Here is a 19,443-nt window from a genome sequence, read left to right as displayed (position 1 = left end):
TTTATCACCATGAAGCGCCCAAATATACGAACCTGGGGGAATTTTGTTTTTACAATCACTAATTTAGGCAAGACATGTATACTGCAGATATAAAGGTTTAGATATCTGAATTGCAATAATTAAACAGACTATATATTCAATAAGTGGCCCTTAATTGCAGTTTTAAGGAGTTTTAGTACGGTGCTATTGATGTGTGATGAAAGTAAAGATATCGAATAAGGTAGAGAACTAAGAGGTACAAGAGTGAAAAGGCAAAGAAAGATAATTATGGAGCACACTTAGTTACTTACCTGTAGTTTGTTGCTACTAGTGCTAAGGCATCAACAAACAGTTAACTTACGTCACTACATCAAATAAATTTGAAGTGCCAGTACACAATAAAATACGCAGGGAATTGCAAGTGAGAGTGCTTACTAACGAAAATGTAAATTAATGTTTATAATTATCTTTGTTATCACACTAATTTCTATTAGCTTTTTCTTCCCATCGTCACTTCAATTTATGTTTTCTCTTCCTTCACACCGCCTAAACAACCTCGAATTCCGATTCTGGAACATTATAGTGGGTCTCTACGACAGCACTGTTATCTTTTGTTTAAGAATCCCCGCGCTCTAATACCCTCTCTAACACCTCTGTGTTCTCTGTTCCGGTTATTTATTTTCTTATCAACTATTCTTAAAGTTTCTAAACTTCCCCCTGCATCGGCTCTAGGTAAGCGTCACGTGGACTGGAACTGAAACACACGTTATATCGTTCTGCCATTGTGTGCATTTTTATACGGTGGATTCGTACTACTTCCTCAAATTACTGCACACAAATTAAAGTCATCTTTCGTCTTCCTTTTAAACTGAAGGCATACGCTTTTACCAGTTTATGGAAGTGCTTAGCTTTATGCAAGGATATCCAAACTAACACTCCCTATGGCCGTATCCTGTCTACTGGAGACTGAGGCAGCACGTCGAAAGCTCTTGCCAGGTTTGGTGCACTAGGTCACTGTTAACCTTCGTTTGTCATTTCGTGAAGGTGGAGCGCCGAAGAACACTATTGCATACATTTTGCTACTTTATTTGGTCATCCTTCTCTCTCGTTCTTTCTTACCCTTTCTTCGAGTTTACTTCACATGGTTGTATTGAAATTGACTTACATCTGCATAGCCGTCCTTCAGCGTACAGTCCACACTGTTATCTCCATACTTGATGCGACTAGCTGATTCTGGGGTCCATTGGCAGGGAAATATCTCAAAGACAGAAGGCACTTGTGACACCCTCCTCTTTCTCAAGCGGCCATAAACCTGGAAGAGCAGGTTGCATATTTCTAACAGATGCGAATATTCTAGACACTTGACTTACAACAGTGGAACACATTGTAGTAGGCTATTTAGGTTTTTATGTGGGTAACGCCAAGTAGCGCTCTATATGAAAATCACTGACTGTGCTGTGTGAAGTCTGTGGCTAGTTTGCATTGTTGGAATATTCGCTATTGTAGTGTTTGGCAGCTGTATGTGAACAACGCGTAGCGTTGCGCAATTGGAGGTGAGCCGCCAGCAGTGGTGGATGTGGGGGGGGAGAGATGGCAGAATTTTAAGAGCGGACGATCTGGATGTGTGTCCATCAGAAAGAGTAAATTTGTAATAATATATATTATGACTTTTGAACATTATTAAGGTAAATACATTGTTTGTTCTCTATCAAAATCTTTCATTTGCTAACTAAGCCTATCAGTAGTTAGTGCCGTCAGTAGTTAGAATCTTTTATTTAGCTGGCAGTAGTGGCGCTCGATGTATTGCAGTAGTTCGAGTAACGAAGATTTTTGTGAGGTAACAGATTCATGAAAGGTATAGGTTATTGTTAGTCAGAGCCATTCTTTTGTAGGGATTATTAAAAGTCAGATTGCGTTGCGCTAAAAATATTATGTGTCAGTTTAGTGATGATCAGAATAAGTAAAGAGTGAACTGTCTGAGTACGTTCAGTATTGCTCAGCTGTTTGAAAATCAAATAACGTAGAGATTTTCCAGCACAGTAATTCATTAATTTTTCAAGGGGGATGTTTCTCCGTTTAAAGGATGTGAAGTATGGTGCTACAGATGGCGATTATAAATTAAGACATCAAATAAGGTAGAGAACTAACAGCTACAAGAATGAAGCCGTGAGGTAAGATTTTAATGGAAAACACTAGACAAAACTGTGGCACGGTAATATGGCTACTGCCAAGGCATCCTTTAATAGTTAACCTGGCGCTTGGAAGGAGAAAAATTGTATGTACAATGGAGGTTCAGAATATGTGAAGCAAATGTGGATAGATATATACAATAAACACGTAGTGAAATATGAAGGCCCGAATATGCCGGACTGGAACTCGAGTACGACACCTTTGCCTTTCTTCGAAGTTTGGAAGTCGGGAAATGAGGCATTGGTGGAAGTACACTTGTGAGGACAGGTCGTGTGTCGTACTTGGTTAGTATAGTCGATGGAGCGCGTGCCCGCAGAAGGCAAATTCATTCTGCTGCCATCGTCCCACTGTGATCTCTATACTACTGACGAATGAGACGAATTTAAAAATTCGTTAAGAAAATGAAGATTGCAAGCAATTAGAGGTTGCAGAGAAAGACTGGGACATCAAATATCGTTTAAGCAACACACAACTGCGTACATTAAACGCATGTCCTTATTGAAGGCGTAATGAAAATAATGCTCTGTCATATAGCTCTGGTTAAGGTCATGACGTCAGAAATGGGAAAACACGTGACATTCCTCTCAGATGCACACTGGGAAGAGTATTGTTGACGTAAATAATTATAGACGCATTACAATCTACTGTGCACCTATTTTAATACCGCGTATCTGTGATGGTGTGACATGTCTGGGTTACATCTACTAAGGGAAATGAACTTATGCATTAAAAGATATAAAGTTTTCCTAGATATTTGAACCATTCATCGATTGCTACTCCTAAATATTCTCAAAAGGAACGGTGTTTCACAATACCAGGCATGTTTTTACGATTTGACCCACAAATCTGTAACAATATCGACTGAATGTAATTTTCGGTGGCCTTCATGCGTACTTCACTTTACTATTTATTAAAGACAGGATGCTGCTGTCCGCAGCGTTGCGACGGATTGTTACATTATGTATAGAAATTGCCTCCTAGTAGGACGAACGCGGTATGCTTTCCTCAAACCGTTAATGACTGCAAGCTTGACTGAAGGAAATTATAATGTAATTTACAGACACCGTATAAACACAGACTGTGTAAATGATTATTATATTTGCGTCGATGGGCTAAAATGGCGGTTGTAATAATTAGTCTCTCCCTCTGCGTACACAACAAAATGCGAACATAGAAAATATGGGCAGTATGTGACATATTGAAATTTTTTTCGCTCCGGTATGCGTACATGTATAGCCCAAATGATTAGGGCGACCACTCGCGAAGAAAAATAAATCTGGGATCGAGCGCCGTTCGGTTACAGATATCAGTATGTCACAAATAAAATCTAGAGCTGACGGCAAACAGTATTCAAATGGTTCAAATGGTTCTGAGCACTATGGGACTCAACTGCTGAGGTCATTAGTCCCCTAGAACTTAGAACTAGTTAAACCTAACTAACCTAATGACATCACAAACATCCATGCCCGAGGCAGGATTCGAACCTGCGACCGTAGCGGTCTCGCGGTTCCAGGCTGCAGCGCCTTTATCCGCACGGCCACTTCGGCCGGCAGGCAAACAGTATTCGAAATTTGTAAATATAGTTCATAATTTCAGCGTTCTGTTTTCTTCAGTTCAGTAGCTTACTTCCAACCATTAGTGTTGTTACCGTTGTCACCAGTTATTACGAGTTATTATGCAAGAAGGTATAGCTATGACGCTGATTCGAAGATCATAGGAAAGTGAGCGGCTAGTGTTACGGGGGTGATGGATACGAAGACGTGTGGCTGCAATTGCGTTACGTGGCTCGATCCACACTTATTTCACTGTCACTGAAAATGCACTTATAAAACGGTGGGGTCAGTGTGCACTGTAGGAGGAGCTGTCGTTTGGTGATGGCTTGTTTATGATGAGTAGCTGAGAGAGTTTAGCCGAGTCCAGAAGCTGATTCCGTGAGATTCTGTATGGTGCTGTATCAGTGACTATATTAACTGTAATGTAACTGGGCGTTGGCTTCATTGTGGAATTTTTCATACACCTTAGGCTTGCTCAGTGCTTACCTTCTCCATGTCCACTTTACTGTAATCATAGACTTTCGTCGAAAGTGCTTTCTTTGATTTGTGCCCCAAATCACGTGTCTTCTTCCTGCAGGGAAGACACAGACAGCACAAAATGCTGTAAAGCACCTGCGAAGACAAAAGAACATTAGAACACGTGTGATTCAGAGTTTATCTATTCAGACAGCAAAATGACACCGCCTCTAACTCTTGCTGCAGAGCAGTCAGTAAGTTACGAATTTTTTGTGGACTACCTATCACATGGACTTGACCCTTTCCTCAATTTGTTTGAAAGATACCCTAAAACTACAAAGTATCACATGAAGAGTGCTGGAAACTGACAGACTATCCCCCTGCCTCCTCTATCCCAGGAAAGAACGACATGTCATGAAGCAGGCACGCAAGTAACCTTCACGACGTTCACGAAGAATGGCAGCCACTATCAGTACACGCGTAACACCAGCAGCATCACACTAACATCCGAAGTACTCTTCCCCACCAAAGCAGAGGTACACATGAGAGATTTAAGAAATGGAATTGTATGTGCTATCACCTACCACGGTTTTCGGGGTCATTCAGTGGAGCGTTCGGTCAGCCACAGAAAATCAAGAGAGTCTTCCGAGTGATTTCATATCCAAATATATCTGCAGCTTGCGTTTACGAAACATTTTTGGCACAAGAGAGACGTATCGTTTCTAGAAAGTTCTTTATTACCAGGTCGAGCAGAAAGTGGAAAGGCGATGTCCCTGTCCTGCTGTGGGGAGAAGATACTTTTCGGAACGACAGATCAGTTCCCCTAATATAAGACTGTAGATATCAGTAACACAGATATAATTACGTTTTGTATCATTCACCCTGTTATCGGTACGTTTCTCCCCGTAAATCAATGTAAGTGAAGTGGAGTGGAATGCACTGTTGCTAAAAGTTGAACAATCTCTGGTGCTCTGTGGGGATCTCAACGCTTACATCGCAAGATAGGTAAATTCGTTCCGGAGAAAACGAATCCTATCGGAGCACAAAATTCGAATATTCTCCTGTTTGAAATTACTTTGACTGAAGTATGGTTTACCAGATGCCTCATTATAGTTCCCACAGCGCCTTTAAAATTTTACCAAACGTTTTTGCACGCGAACATATTCGCACTCTATTTAACCCGCAACTCATCTCTCATTCCGACAAACTCCCCTCACTGTAACCCACACCCCTACTACTACTGCATCCCCTCACTGTCATTGTCTCCCTCTTGCTCTCTCTGACTGCTCCTATTTCATTCACCCCTTCAAACTGCCGACGCCTTCTCACTGTCGCTATCTCTCTCGTCCTCGATGTCACTGTCATAGACGCTGTCTCTCTTTATCACTTTCTTTCACTCACTTCCAACTGCACCTCCCCTATACTCCTGTCTCACTAGCACAGTCCCCTTCACTGTTTCCCTACCACTGTCAACTACGATCGTATGCCACTGTTTCACTCTCTTTCTCTCACATTACTAATGTCTCCTTCGATCTTTCTATGCCACAACCACCTTTTACTATCTTCCAGTATATTTGTGTCTTTTCCACTGCAGCTTTAACATTCTCTCTCTGCATAAAAAAGTGCGCGAATTTGCCTGCATGCGAAAATTTTTGGGAAATTTTTTAAAGGTGCTGGGGAAACTAAGATGAGGTAGCTGGTACGCCACCTTTCTGTCAGAGTCTTTTAAAGAACAGCGTCTTCACCGTTTTCGTCCTCCGGTAGGAGCATTTTTCCGCTACTTCCCCACTTTTGCCAGCCACAGTAGGGTAAGTCACTTTTATGGAGACAGCTTTATGTGTCAGTAAAATTATGATACATTACTTATATGAAACTGAAATATTGCGCGACTAATTTTACACCTCACAGAGGATTTAACGCGCACAAAACTTTCCCTGTGCTTCAGTACTACAACGTGGGCTTCCCAGAACTCTTCTGATGTTTGTGAAGACACTTTACAACTTGTTCATTGGTGCTATGCCACTTCATAAACTACGTTTTCGGCTCACAACGTATTACGCTTCTTCGTTACACACTAACACCACTGTGATATCATGGAACACGGAATCTTCACAAATGATTGCGTAGCGTTGACTAGCACGTAAGTAATATAATATCTCCATATCATGAAAAGACAACCTGCAATGCTGGAAGACAGATGCTACAACTAACAGGTTGTAAAAATAAAAAAAAATGTCGGGAACATCAGAAACAAATAATTATTGTGAAACTTTGTCATTAAACTGTCCGATGTGTTGAATACAGTGTGAAAACTCAGAAATCGCAAATGGAGCCCGGACTAAATGTTTGTCTCACGATTGCACTCCCGTTATTCCACCAGTAGCCATAGCATCTGGCCATATCCTGCGATCACCTTTTCATCTAAAAGAGCTGAAGAAAATGCTGAGGTCCTCGACGAACTCTGTCCTTGGAGTGGATCATGTTCACTATCCTTCGCTGTGTAATTCGCCAAATAGTGCATTGACAAAGTTTCTACGAACTTTCAACGGTATTTGGATGACACTCTTCTCCTCACTGAACAGTTCAAATAATTATTCCAGCTCCGTGACCTAAAGCAATGGCCGGAAGTACAACGTCGTCTTGAGCCAGAAGGACCCTTGGATAGTTTATTAAGACCCACTGAGAGTGGTAGCTGCAGTAGAAGTATTTGCTTTCAGAAAACCAGGTGGGGTTTCCGAAGGGTAACGGAAATTATGCGTTCTTCGTATTATACATTTTGAAATTTTTCGTTCAACACTAGGCAACATTTTTGCATTAGCGTTTATAGACGTAAAAGTGCGCATGACAATGTTTAAATTTCACTTCTACTACAAAAATTAAGCGATATATGTATTCCAGAGACGTTTTTGTTTGGCATTCAAACCTTCCTAAGAGACAGTGCTCTGACTGCAGAACAAATTGCTATTACAACCTAGAGAGGACTGCCTCAGTGCTCCATGCCCAGCCCTTATATGTTTTAAACGTACACACGAGACACGGACCACGGACAACATCATTTCACCCGGCATTGAAACTCTCCGGGTTGCAGATGATTTATACCTTTCTCCTATACACCACGATCTTGAAGCCTATTCAGCGTATTGAATCCTGTACAGCATGATCTTGAATATCTTTGCATGGCTTTAGACAGAGTCGTTTACGCATTAACACGCTGTTACAATGTCAACGACGTAACAATTTCAACTCAGAAATGTTCCATAGTTCTCTTTAACCGGAGATGGTTCCGACAGTGTATTCATCCATTTTATTACATAGTGTCTCCTTCCCATAGGTAAATGAAGCCTGTGGTGTTTGGAACGCGCTTCAGATGGGATGATCACATATCTCTTGTAATCAGGTAACAGCATTAACTTTACTATATCTGTTGATGTAACGTGGTAGGGTGTGGAGCCCACCATTCTCTTGAACATATCCTAGGGCCTCCTCCGCTCAGTCACCGATTATGGATACAAAAGGTGCTGCTCATAAACATGAAGCAGTACATTTCGGTTGCCAGCGACTTTGCATTGGAACAATGCGATCAACTTCGACAAATACATTACCAGTAGAGACGCTTGAATCTCCGCCGTATAAGCTACTATTTCGCCTCACACCCCGTTACACGTGCATATCTTACTTGTTCAAGTAGGGTAATTTTCGACCTTCGTCTCACGGAAACGGGCTCGGTATTGTAGGAGTATATCGTAGGAAATCCAGTCATATGCTATTAAAATCCGTCTTGGAATCCGCTGCTCGGTTTTGGTAGAAAGAATACATGAAAAAACAATTTTGGGTGGTTTTCTGACAACCGGCCATAAATTAATGATGCCTCCAGAAGCCTCTTAAGACACACCATACGCCATATCAAACGCAAAAGGCAGCAAACGATTGTGTCCGTTTGCCACAGCAAGAGGTAGTGTGAAATATTCATATTTTGAGCCTGCACTGTAGCACAATGACACTAAGACGATGCTCCTGTTGGGTATACAATATAGAAGAGCATAGCACTTAACGAACAAATCTGTTCGTCAACTGCCATGTTCTTCTATATTGATCCCAACTTGGCCGGCCGTGGTGATCGAGCGGTTCTAGGCGCTTCAGTCTGGAACCGCGCGACCGCTACGGTCGCACGTTCGAATCCTGCCTCGGGCATGGATGTGTATGATGTCCTTAAGTTAATTAGGTTTAAGTAGTTCTAAGTTCTAGGGGACTGATGACCTCATATGTTTAGTCCCATAGTGCTCAGAGCCATTTGATCCCAACTTGTAATATTTGCTATTATTACATGGGTCTTCAAAACTTTAATATTTGCACTGATGGTGGTCACTCAGTGACTAAAATCGATTTTCTGTAATAAATGGTTTTATCCCTTTACGGCCGATGCTGCCGATTTTGTTGTTTACATACTGTCAATTGTCAACGATGGCTGTCCTCTCCTGATGTGTCTTCCCCCATAAAGGCAGCTCTGTTGACGATATCACGTTATGTTCGTTACCAGATGATGCGGTTTCTACTTAATATGGCATGACGCATTAGGATCAGATCATTTCCCTAATGTTCTGATGACAAACCGACAGCAAGAACGTGGGATTCTTCCCTAACACTCCTTGGCACTCATTCAAACAATCGTGGAGAATACAGTAGCTGTTGTGCCAGAAACGGATCCACAGCACGTATCCTGCTACACATTGTTCAATGTGTTAAATGTGACAGATCTCTCTATCCCAAAAACGACAAGCTACTTCGTTACAGATTGACAGCTCTGTGACATGGGATACGAAATCTTCACAATTACTGCGCAACGTGGACTAGCGCTTAAGCAATATAAGCTCTCCTTATCTTCAGAAGACAACCTGCATTGCTAGAAGACGAATGCTAAAACTAACGTGTTGCACGAAAGAACTAAAAACGTCTAATCTGGATAAATTATTGTGAAACAATGAATAGTGATATTAAGTTATCTGATATGTGGAGTACAACAAGGAATCTCAGAAATCGTAACTGGAACACAGACCCGAGAGACTTCGTTAGATGTTGTGCTTGACAACAAAGTACTTCTACATCTACATCCACATCCATACTCCGCAAGCCACCTGACGATGTGTGGCGGATGGTACTCTGAGTACATCTATCGGTTCTCCCTTCTATTCCAGTCTAGTACTATTCGTGGAAAGAAAGATTGTCGGTATGCCTCTGTGTGGGCTCTAATCTCTCTGATTTTATCCTCATGGTCTCTTCGCGACATATACGTAGGAAGGAGAAATATACTGCTTGACTCCTCGGTGAAGGTATGTTCTCGAAACTTCAACAAAAGCCCGTACCGAGCTACTGAGCGTCTCTCCTGCAGAGTCTTCCATTGGAGTTTATCTATCATCTCCGTAACGCTTTCGCGATTACTAAATGATCCTATAACGAGGCGCGCTGCTCTCCGTTGGATCTTTTCTATCTCTTCTATCAACCCTATCTGGTACGGATCCCACACTGGTGAGCAATATTCAAGCAGTGGGCGAACAAGTGTACTGTAACCTACTTCCTTTGTTTTCGGATTGCATTTCCTTAGTATTCTTCCAATGAATCTCATTCTGGCATCTGCTTTACCGGCTATCAACTTTATATAATCATTGCATTATAAGTCACTCCTAATGCGTACTCCCAGATAATTTATGGAATTAACTGTTACCAGCTGCTGACCTGCTACATTAGGATCTTTCTTTCTATGTATTCGCAGCACATTACACTTGTCTACATTGAGATTCAATTGCCATTCCCTGCACTATGTGTCAATTCTTTGCAGATCCTCCCGCATTTCAGTACAGTTTTCCATTGTTACAAACCCTCGATGAACCACAGCATCATCCGCCAAAAGCCTCCGTGAACTCCCGATGTTATCCACAAGGTCATTGATGTATATTGTGAATAGCAACGGTCCTACGACACTCCCCTGCGGCACACCTGAAATCACTCTTACTTCGTAAGACTTCTCTCCGTTGAGAATGACATGCTGCGTTCTGTTACCTAGGAACTCTTCAATCCAATCACACAATTGGTCTGATAGTCCATATGCTCTTAGTTTGTTAATTAAACGACTGTGGGGAACTGTATCGAACGCCTTGCGGAAGTCAAGACACACGGCATCTACCTGGGAACTCCCTCTGAGTCTCGTGGACGAATAGCGCGAGCTGGGTTTCACACGATCGTCTTTTTCGAAACTCATGCTGATTCCTACAAAGTAGATTTCTAGTCTCCAGAAAAGTCATTATACTCGAACATAATACGTGTTCCAAATTTTTACAACTGATCGACGTTAGAGATATAGGTCTATAGTTCTGCACACCTGTTCGACGTCCCTTCCTGAATACGGGGATAACCTGTGCTCTTTTCCAAACTTTTGGAACGCTACGCTCTTCTAGAGACCTACGGTACACCGCTAAAAGAAGGGGGGCAAGTTCCTTCGCGTATTCTGTGTAAAATCGAACTGGTATCCCATCAGGTCCAGCAGCCTTTCCTCTTTTGAGTGATTTTAATTGTTTTTCTATCCCTCTGTCATCTATTTCGATACCTACCATTTTGTCATCTGCGCGACAATCTAGAGAAGGATCTACAGTGCAGTCTTCCTCTGTGAAACTGCTTTGGAAAAAGGCTTTTAGTATTTCGGTCTTTAGTCTGTCATCCTCTGTTTCAGTACCATTTTGGTCACAGCGTGCCTGGACATTTTGTTTTGATCCACCTACCGCTTTGACATCAAACCAAAATTTCTTAGGATCTTCTGCCAAGTCAGTACACAGAACTTCACTTTCGAATTCGTTGAACGCCTCTTGCATAGCCCTCCTCATACTACATTTCACTTTATGTAATTTTTGTTTGTCTGCAAGGCCTTTGTTATGTTTATTTTTGTTGTGAAGTTCCCTTTGCTTCCGTAGTAGTTTTCCAACTCGGTTGTTATACAACGGTGGCTCTTTTCCATCTCTTACGATCTTGCTTGGCACATACTCATCTAATGGATATTGTACGATGATTTTGAACTTAGTCCACTGATCCTCAACACCAGCTGTACTTGAGACGAAACTTTTGTGTTGAGCCGTCAAGTACTCTGAAATCTGCTTTTTGTCACTTTTGATAAACAGAAAAACCTTCCTAGCTTTTTTAATATTTCTGTTTATGGCTGAAATGATCGATGCAGTAACCACTTTATGACAGCTGATACCCTGTTCTGCGTTAACTGTTTCAAATGATTCGGGTCTGTTTGTCACCAGAAGGTCTAATACGTTATCGCCACGAGTCGGTTCTCTGTTTAACTTGCGAGAAAGTTTATTGGCCTAGAGAGACAGCAGTCCAACAGTAGATTAATCACCCTCCTACGGGATGTAAGATAAACTCCAACGCACATAAGTTCCAAATCGGATATGTAGCGTGTTTATTCCTTACTAGTTTAAGCATTAGATCCTGTGTTTAACACCTACGGTTGAATTCAATCTGATATCTACATAGGCCCACTTGGTATTCCATTCTTACATCTGTTTGTAAACCTCGAGATTCTCTTCTACGGTTTTACGAAAAACTGTTTTGGCACAATCAGTTCAACTGTCTTATTCGACGAACGTTGTTATGTTTATACAACTGGCTTGTTCTTTCAAGAGATTTCAGCAGTACGACGTGTATTTCTTGTCCAGAAGCTGAAATATTCCAAGCAGTTTCGTCTTCCACCACATTTCTCATTTTTTACAGCAGAAGCTATAGCGATTCGAGAGAGTCTCAAATCTGGTAGTCCCGCGGGGCTCTAGAACGTTCTGTAGAGTAACAATCCAAATGTGTATAGGAATGTGTTCAGCAATGACTATGGATCAGTAAAATGAATATTCGGGTACTGCAACTAAGCGAAGAGGTACATGAACCTCCTATCCGTGGAACCGAGGTCACTTGGGATTAGTTTACAATGACTAGGACGAACAGGTGACGAACAAGGCCGGTGATTCTCACCCCGTAATTAATGTCATTTACCATCCTCAGATATCAGGTTGAAGAGGACGAAACTCGCCAAGAAAGAATGGGCAGAGAATTGGGTCCTTTAGTGTACCATAGAAGTCAATACTACACTCCAATACAAGCACCTATTTGAAGCTCCAGCAGGTTTCGAAAATTTCAGGAGAGGAGGAGGCTGGTAACTGTTTTCTACACATACAGCGAAACACAATGGAACTATTTCCTGCAAGATCTTGAAGGTCTCCCTTCCGTCAAGTGTTGTTTTATTGCACCATGAAGATCCTGAAATACCCTTTCCAGTCGTCACCAAGCACATACTCTGTATCCAAATTTTATTTGTTTTGGTCTAGGTCAGATTAATTGAACTTGTTGTGCCTGATTGTAGGTTGCACTTTGCACCATGTGTTTTCTGTTCATCACTTGGTTCCGTTTCTGCAATCTGCCCGTAAGTTTCAGTATCTGAATGAAGAAAGCTGTTTATCGCAGTGTTAGCGTGGTTTGGACAAAGAAAGGTAATTTAAGGTTGTACATGTGTATATATTCCGCTATGGAATAAGAGTCCGCTTATTTGCGAAAAACAATGTCAAGATAAATTTTTTCGATGTACGAAAGCGTGCTGAAAAGTGATGCCTCCAAATTTTTTATTCTGTTCTCAATATTGGTTGAGGTATTGCATGTCATGCAAATTACTCGGTTGACTTTTTAGCATCCGAGGTGGAAGTTGAAATACGCTGGCGCTAGAGCGCTCCGAGTTTTACGTGTAACATGTCTGTGTGCATCGTAACTATGTCGTTGCGTGAGAAACAGAATCTCAAAAAACAGGAAATACGAATTCGGAGAGTTCGTCAACAAATGGAGCACAGAGGAGCGCTGCGACATCTGAAACAATCCGTCAGTTGTGTTCTCTGTCATCGATACACTCCAGACTAGGTCTCATCTGTTTTCCAAAACTTAAAGATTACCTTCGAGGACTTCGCTTTAATAGTAATGAAACGGTGCAAGCAGAGGTGATGTAGACATGAAGAATGAAGGTGTAGAATGTGAATAACGTACGCTTTATTTATAAACCTTAAGAGATTCAGCACTTTGTACACATTCAGCAACGACACACACATTCACATTCACAGTAGAGAATACAAGGCGCAGAAGACAGTGAGGAAGAAGAGGTGGAATGTAATGACAAAAGCGATGCATTTCGAATGAGGAAATGCTCCAGAACACCAAACCCTGAGCCAACACTGACAGTAAAGATGCTCCATGCCTTGTGTCGTGTCCACCTGAGATACTGAATAGCCGGCCGCGGTGGTCTCGCGGTTCTAGGCGCGCAGTCCGGAACCGCGCGACTGCTACTGTCGCTGGTTCGAATCCTGCCTGGGGCATGGATGTGTGTGATGTCCTTAGGTTAGTTAGATTTAAGTAGTTCTAAGTTCTAGGGGACTGATGACCACAGCTGTTAATTCCCATAGTGCTCAGAGCCATTTAGATACTGAATACATCCGAGAGAAGTCGATTCAGATGTGCGCTGCCTGGATGTAAGGGTTTCACGTTATGCAGTACACTAAATGTATTTGTCTCACAGAAAAAGGAACTGTTCTCTTCAGTTCCATAGAAACAGCAGGAACGCGCCATATACGCAGCGACGTCAGGCAGTATCACATGTTGTCCCACGCTAAGACCACTGCACAACTAGACTGGTGCGTCATCAGAAGACAGTACATGCCCTGAGCCTTCTGCAGACACAGCTACACTGCGGTACGTATAATAACTGCGTCACACTTCGAGAGTGAAATGGAACGGCGGCTGGAAAGCTGATCCAAAGTTGAGCTGCGCGAGGCAGTCCGATTCGTGTGGGCAAAACATCTAAATTGCACACAAACTGACCGTGAATTCTGGCTGTGTGTGTACAAAATGCAATGACGCGTCCCGCTGTATTTAAATGGTGTCATGATTTAACCAATGCTGAACATCCGTACATGATGCTGATAGGAAAGGAAGGCCATCGATATCGACTTCGACTACAGACGACAATGTCTAGATCATCGAGGAACTGATTCAAAGAGGTCGGGGTTTCCCGCGACGAAGACATTCACGTAGCAGTTCTGGAAAGGCTCCGTGACCAATGAGCCGATTTCTGTCATCGAGTAATTGAATGACTGGTAGAAGGCTCCGAGACCTGTTTACAGAGATTTGGTAACTATGTTGCTAAACTGACTCATGTATCTGTGTCAGTTTGAAGTGTAGAAGAGCATTCAATTAAAGGTACTTGGCCTATCATGAGAATCTCTAACTTACTATTTGAGGGCGCCTCGTACGTAAAATTTTCTTCAAATTCAAATGGCTCTGAGCGCTATGGAACTTAACATCTCAGGTCATCAGTGCCCTAGAAATTGGAACTACTTAAACCTAACGAATCTAAGGACATCACACACATCCATGCCCGAGGAATGAGCGTAGCAGTCACGCGGTTCCGGGCTGAAGCGCCAAGCAGAATATAAGCAGTGCTAACAATGATTTCACAGTGGATGTTGCCTTTTCTATTTATGCCTGTTTCGGATAAATCCACACTTTGTCTACTCTGCGACCCAGTTGGTTTCAGCCTATTTGGCAGATTAATGTACGAGTGCTGTTGTTTTATAAAGATCCGATCGGTCGAGAAATGGAAAGCACGGGGGTAGCAAAAACTGATTTATTTGGAAGAGTTGGTTGGTTTGGGGGATGGGACCAAACTGCGGAGACTTCGCTCCGTTCGGATTATGGAAGGATGGAGAAGGGAGACAGCCGTACCCTGTCAAAGGAAGCATCCCAGCATTTGCCTGAAGCGATTTAGGGAAATCACGGAAATCCAAAAATCTGGATAGCAGAACGCGGTCTTGAACCGTCGTCCTTGCCACCGCGAGTCAAGTATGCTAACTATTGCGCCACATCCATCAGTTCACAAAACTTGGCTACACCATCCATCTACATCTCTACATAGTCGCCGTTCAGCGTTAGACGAATGTCGCATCCTTGTACTACACTTGCAGTACCGTCGCCTTAGAAGGCAGCTACCAGCGCTTTCCGAGAATTCCATAGGCAGGTCTGCAGTCTTGTCTGGTCGTGACTGCATGGTGGATGATCTGTGACAGTTGACACAAGGCGCCGATTTGTTGCAGATGCCGCAGTGCTCGCCTCTGTTCCATGTGCAACCAACTCTTCCTCATGGAGAGCGGTTCATGTGAGCAGAGATGAAACCCAGAGGGAGCCATTTCTGGCTGTAGGGCAGGTAATCAAACAATCTTCAGCGAAAACGCTGCAGGACCATCTTCATTGCCGCTGCAGTGTGTGGCCAGAAGTGTCATGGAAATGCCTAACGGTTACGTTACGTGAGATGCATCTAATAAGGCGAAATCCCTCGGCAGGCATTTGCTCTTGGCGGGGAACACTATATTCTGTGCATTTTTACTTGATCTCCGTTCTCTCAGAACTGAAAAGAGTGACATGACGCTATCGACGGGCATATCTGGGACACTGCCAGAGACATCTGTGCAAGGTTTCATCAGATTTTCTCTGTGATTTAGACTTCACGACGCAGCAGACCTTAATAATGGAATAGCCCACATCAATCTTAATCAGCTACGACATATATTTTGAATGTGGACGAGTAGGAAGAGCAGCACACGTTGGCGGAGAGGTTAATGCACTGGAGTTTCCTACGGTTCCATGTGTTCAACGATCTTAGCTGGAATTTACTTCATTTCCATAAGTCACTTCAGTCAGGTGCCAGACTGGTACACCTGAGAATATGGTGGCACAGCTTTGTTGGATCCGCATGTCACCGAGAAGCCAAAGGCATGTTTTCCTTTCAGCTATATTGTGATCCACCGCATAAGCTGAAGTTCCAGCAATGCTCTAGATATCCTTTTAATCTGTTGGCAAAATTTTAGGATCGTTAGTCGACAATTTGACTACTAGTAATTAAGTCTGCATCTTCCTACTTCGTATCTGGACTCAACAAAATCAATCACGATTTTAATTGGAAACTTAGTAACTTCCCACACAATAAATGGTTCACAGGTATCATCCATTTCCAAACGTCTTTTATGAGTTTGTGATGTCTCCTTAAGTAGTGAGGGTATTCTGTTACTGACAACGATAAACAATTACCTTCAGTGCATTAGTCATAAATTTCAGCGAATGTGCCAACGACAGATACATAATGATCAACACCTGAGATTCGAAAATCAGCTGCTAGTTGCGTTTACTCCGAGCTGTTGCGTTGTCAATTTACACCTCAGCACAAAATGCAGCTGTAGGAAGATGATAAAATACGGTGCCACTGCCACGCGTATTTTTATGATAGCAGATCTTTTAATATATACGCACAACAGACTTAGAGGCGTTTAACTAATTATATTCCATAAAGACCTTACTTATGACTAATATACCGTTGTGTCCGAGTGAAAAACTAAAATCAAGATTTCAGGAACACGCAAATAACATTTAAAAAATCTAAATTCTCTTCATATTCACAGTACTTACCTATAAAATGATGTCACAGGAACGAAAATTATTATGTATTGCCTACGTGACATAGTACCGATGTGCAAGGTACTGGACCTCGACTTTCCAACAGCTATAAATGGCAATTTACGTATTTTTCTGAGCATGTCAACCAGTATAAAATATTTCGAATCACTTTCAGTAAACAATATTGTTATTGCTAAGCTGATCATAAGTTGCTATAGTTACTTCGCAATGCTTCAGCTCCGTCTCAACTATATGTGATTCTTATCAGTGGGAAAACAAAATTCTGATATTGTGAAGAAAGAGTGATAATAATTTAAAGCTGGAATATATTTTATTTTCCATTCAAACCTATCTTCTCGTGGATTTAACACAATTTATTTGTGGTGACCGGTTATACAGGCTTTACTTAATGAAAAAAATCTTAACTGGGATGCTGATTTTGCTACCACAGTGCTACATTCGGATTGCACGTGCTAAGGAATTAAGGGATCGCATTCAGACGGTCCTGGTAATCAAAAAGTTTAATTTGGTTGACACCGGATGAAAGGCAACCTATTTGCGAAGCACATACTGCAAAAGACTTATCTTTCATGGCGGTAGGTCGGAGAATTACTGATCAACCATTTTACCCGACGTAGACTCACTACGCTTGGGAGAAACATGAACACAACAAAGACGGTGACAGAGAACTAAAATTTAGCAACTTCTTATTCCCGATTACTGCATCTACTCTGTGGACTGGTGAAACTAGTTTCACGTGAATTAGTGCGAGCAGTATACGTTGCTCACATCGACAGTTTTATAGAGACCAAACTGGCCATACTGCGTTAATCCTTTGTAGAGTTAACAGTCCCCCGAAAATCGCCTTAAATAATCGAAATGTTTTATTCCGTCTTTCGATTGACCATACTTGCTCCGAAATGGGAGACCATAAAGAGAAAACCAAACTAAAAACCTCAATTTTCAGAAAATATTCCACCACGGATGATCGCAATAGGGTACGTCCTTTCAGTCACTGGAAAAACGCCGAGGTGGTAGTTTGAGACAAATTATCACGAAAAAGAAAATCAACTAAAATCGCTCATCAGAGGAAACACATCGGGACGTGATAAGATGCTGGAATATTCTGTAGAGATTACTCTAAGAAATTGTGATCCTTCAAGTAACTCTTTACCGTAGGTCGCCTGAGTAACTGAGGATGTCAACGTATTGGATAAGAATTGCAGGCCATTCCCGTTTTCTAGAAGTTCGTCCCGATCGATGCATATAATTATATCACTGTATTGCCAAGACAATCTGTTGCAGAATGGTGGAATATTTTTTTATATTTATGCAATAATTTATATTAAGTTTTTGCAGGAAGAAAGTTCAAAAAGAGTCTTCTGAAACACAGATCATGATCAGCTTAGTGGTTAACGTCGAAAGTTCCTTGAGGCTACGCGGAGGTAAATCTATCGTCTATAGAAAAGTTGAAATGCCAAAAGACTATAAGCAAATTGGAGAAATTTCTGCAGTGAATCAATTAGTGGCACAGGAAAAGGTAGTACCGTGAAAATTCTTCTCATTATAACACATTGTGTATAGATAGTTTTAGTACTCCATTATTGTTCGATTACGGTACTGGCGATATATCAATGGAAACTGAAACAATGATAAAACACGCAGAAGCGGCATGAAGTCGAATGATGGAGTACAAATAACTGTAGGAAAAGCAGATCCCAAGCTGAGACTCACTAGAAGAGTCTTGAGGAAATGCAATGCATCCACGAAAACAGCTACTTACAAAAACATTGTTCGACCAATGCTTCAGTACTGCTGATGCCCTTTATCATGCCCTTTATCATCTTGGAGTAGTAGAAAAGTTGCAGGAGATCCATCGGAGATGGATATGTGTCGTCACGGGAGTTATGGAAATGCTCAACTCCAGTGGGATACGGTAAAAGAGTTGTGTACCGCGGAAAAGCTACTGTTGAAATTGCGAGAGAGTAAGTCCCGAAGAGAATCGGACAGGATATTATTTTCTCGGTTCCAGCTCTCACGAAATGATAATGATGTGAAACCCTGAGTGTTTAGAGATGTTACGGTAGCGAATTATTATGTTATCCTCTCAAGCACCTTTCGCGAATACAACAGGAAAGGTGGGAAATCACAAGTACTCCCGGCCACACGCCGTAAAGTGGCTTGCGGAGTATAGATTTCTATGTACAGTGATAGGCGATTCACGCTGGAGACTGTGCGTCCCACATACGAAACTCTATATTATTCTGATTAGGACGTATGAGATAATAGCATTCAACTGTAGCCGGTCTTTTGGTTGATGCACACAGTCGAAGTTTCTCCTTAGACGTTGATGATGGCTCAGTGTAAACAGTTATTGGTCACTTACCTCCACTGGCTTCATGGTTTCCTCTGATATCTGGCTCTCTTCAGTAATAAACCTTTTTCGGTGACGATTTAACTCCTTCTAGCACAGATGTGCAGCTCACTTCACTTTTCAGCAGATTCTTTCTCTACAATCAGCGATACGCACCCCAATAGCTTAAGTTCACCAGGCAGACAAATGCTAGGCAACGCACGCACCACGTCCCACGATGTTTCATTGTTGTGAGCCTCACCTGGGAACAACGCTGAAAGAGTTCCCATCGTCTGTGACTGTAGAAAACTTTCTAACCATACGCGATTTGCTTGTAACTGTCTGTTGTTCATTACAACAATCCTCGTAAGAAAAGAAGAGAACATA

This window comes from Schistocerca nitens, unplaced genomic scaffold (assembly GCF_023898315.1).
Source record: "Schistocerca nitens isolate TAMUIC-IGC-003100 unplaced genomic scaffold, iqSchNite1.1 HiC_scaffold_380, whole genome shotgun sequence".
NCBI classification, from domain to species: domain Eukaryota; kingdom Metazoa; phylum Arthropoda; class Insecta; order Orthoptera; family Acrididae; genus Schistocerca; species Schistocerca nitens.
Note: the sequence above shows the minus strand (reverse complement) of the source record.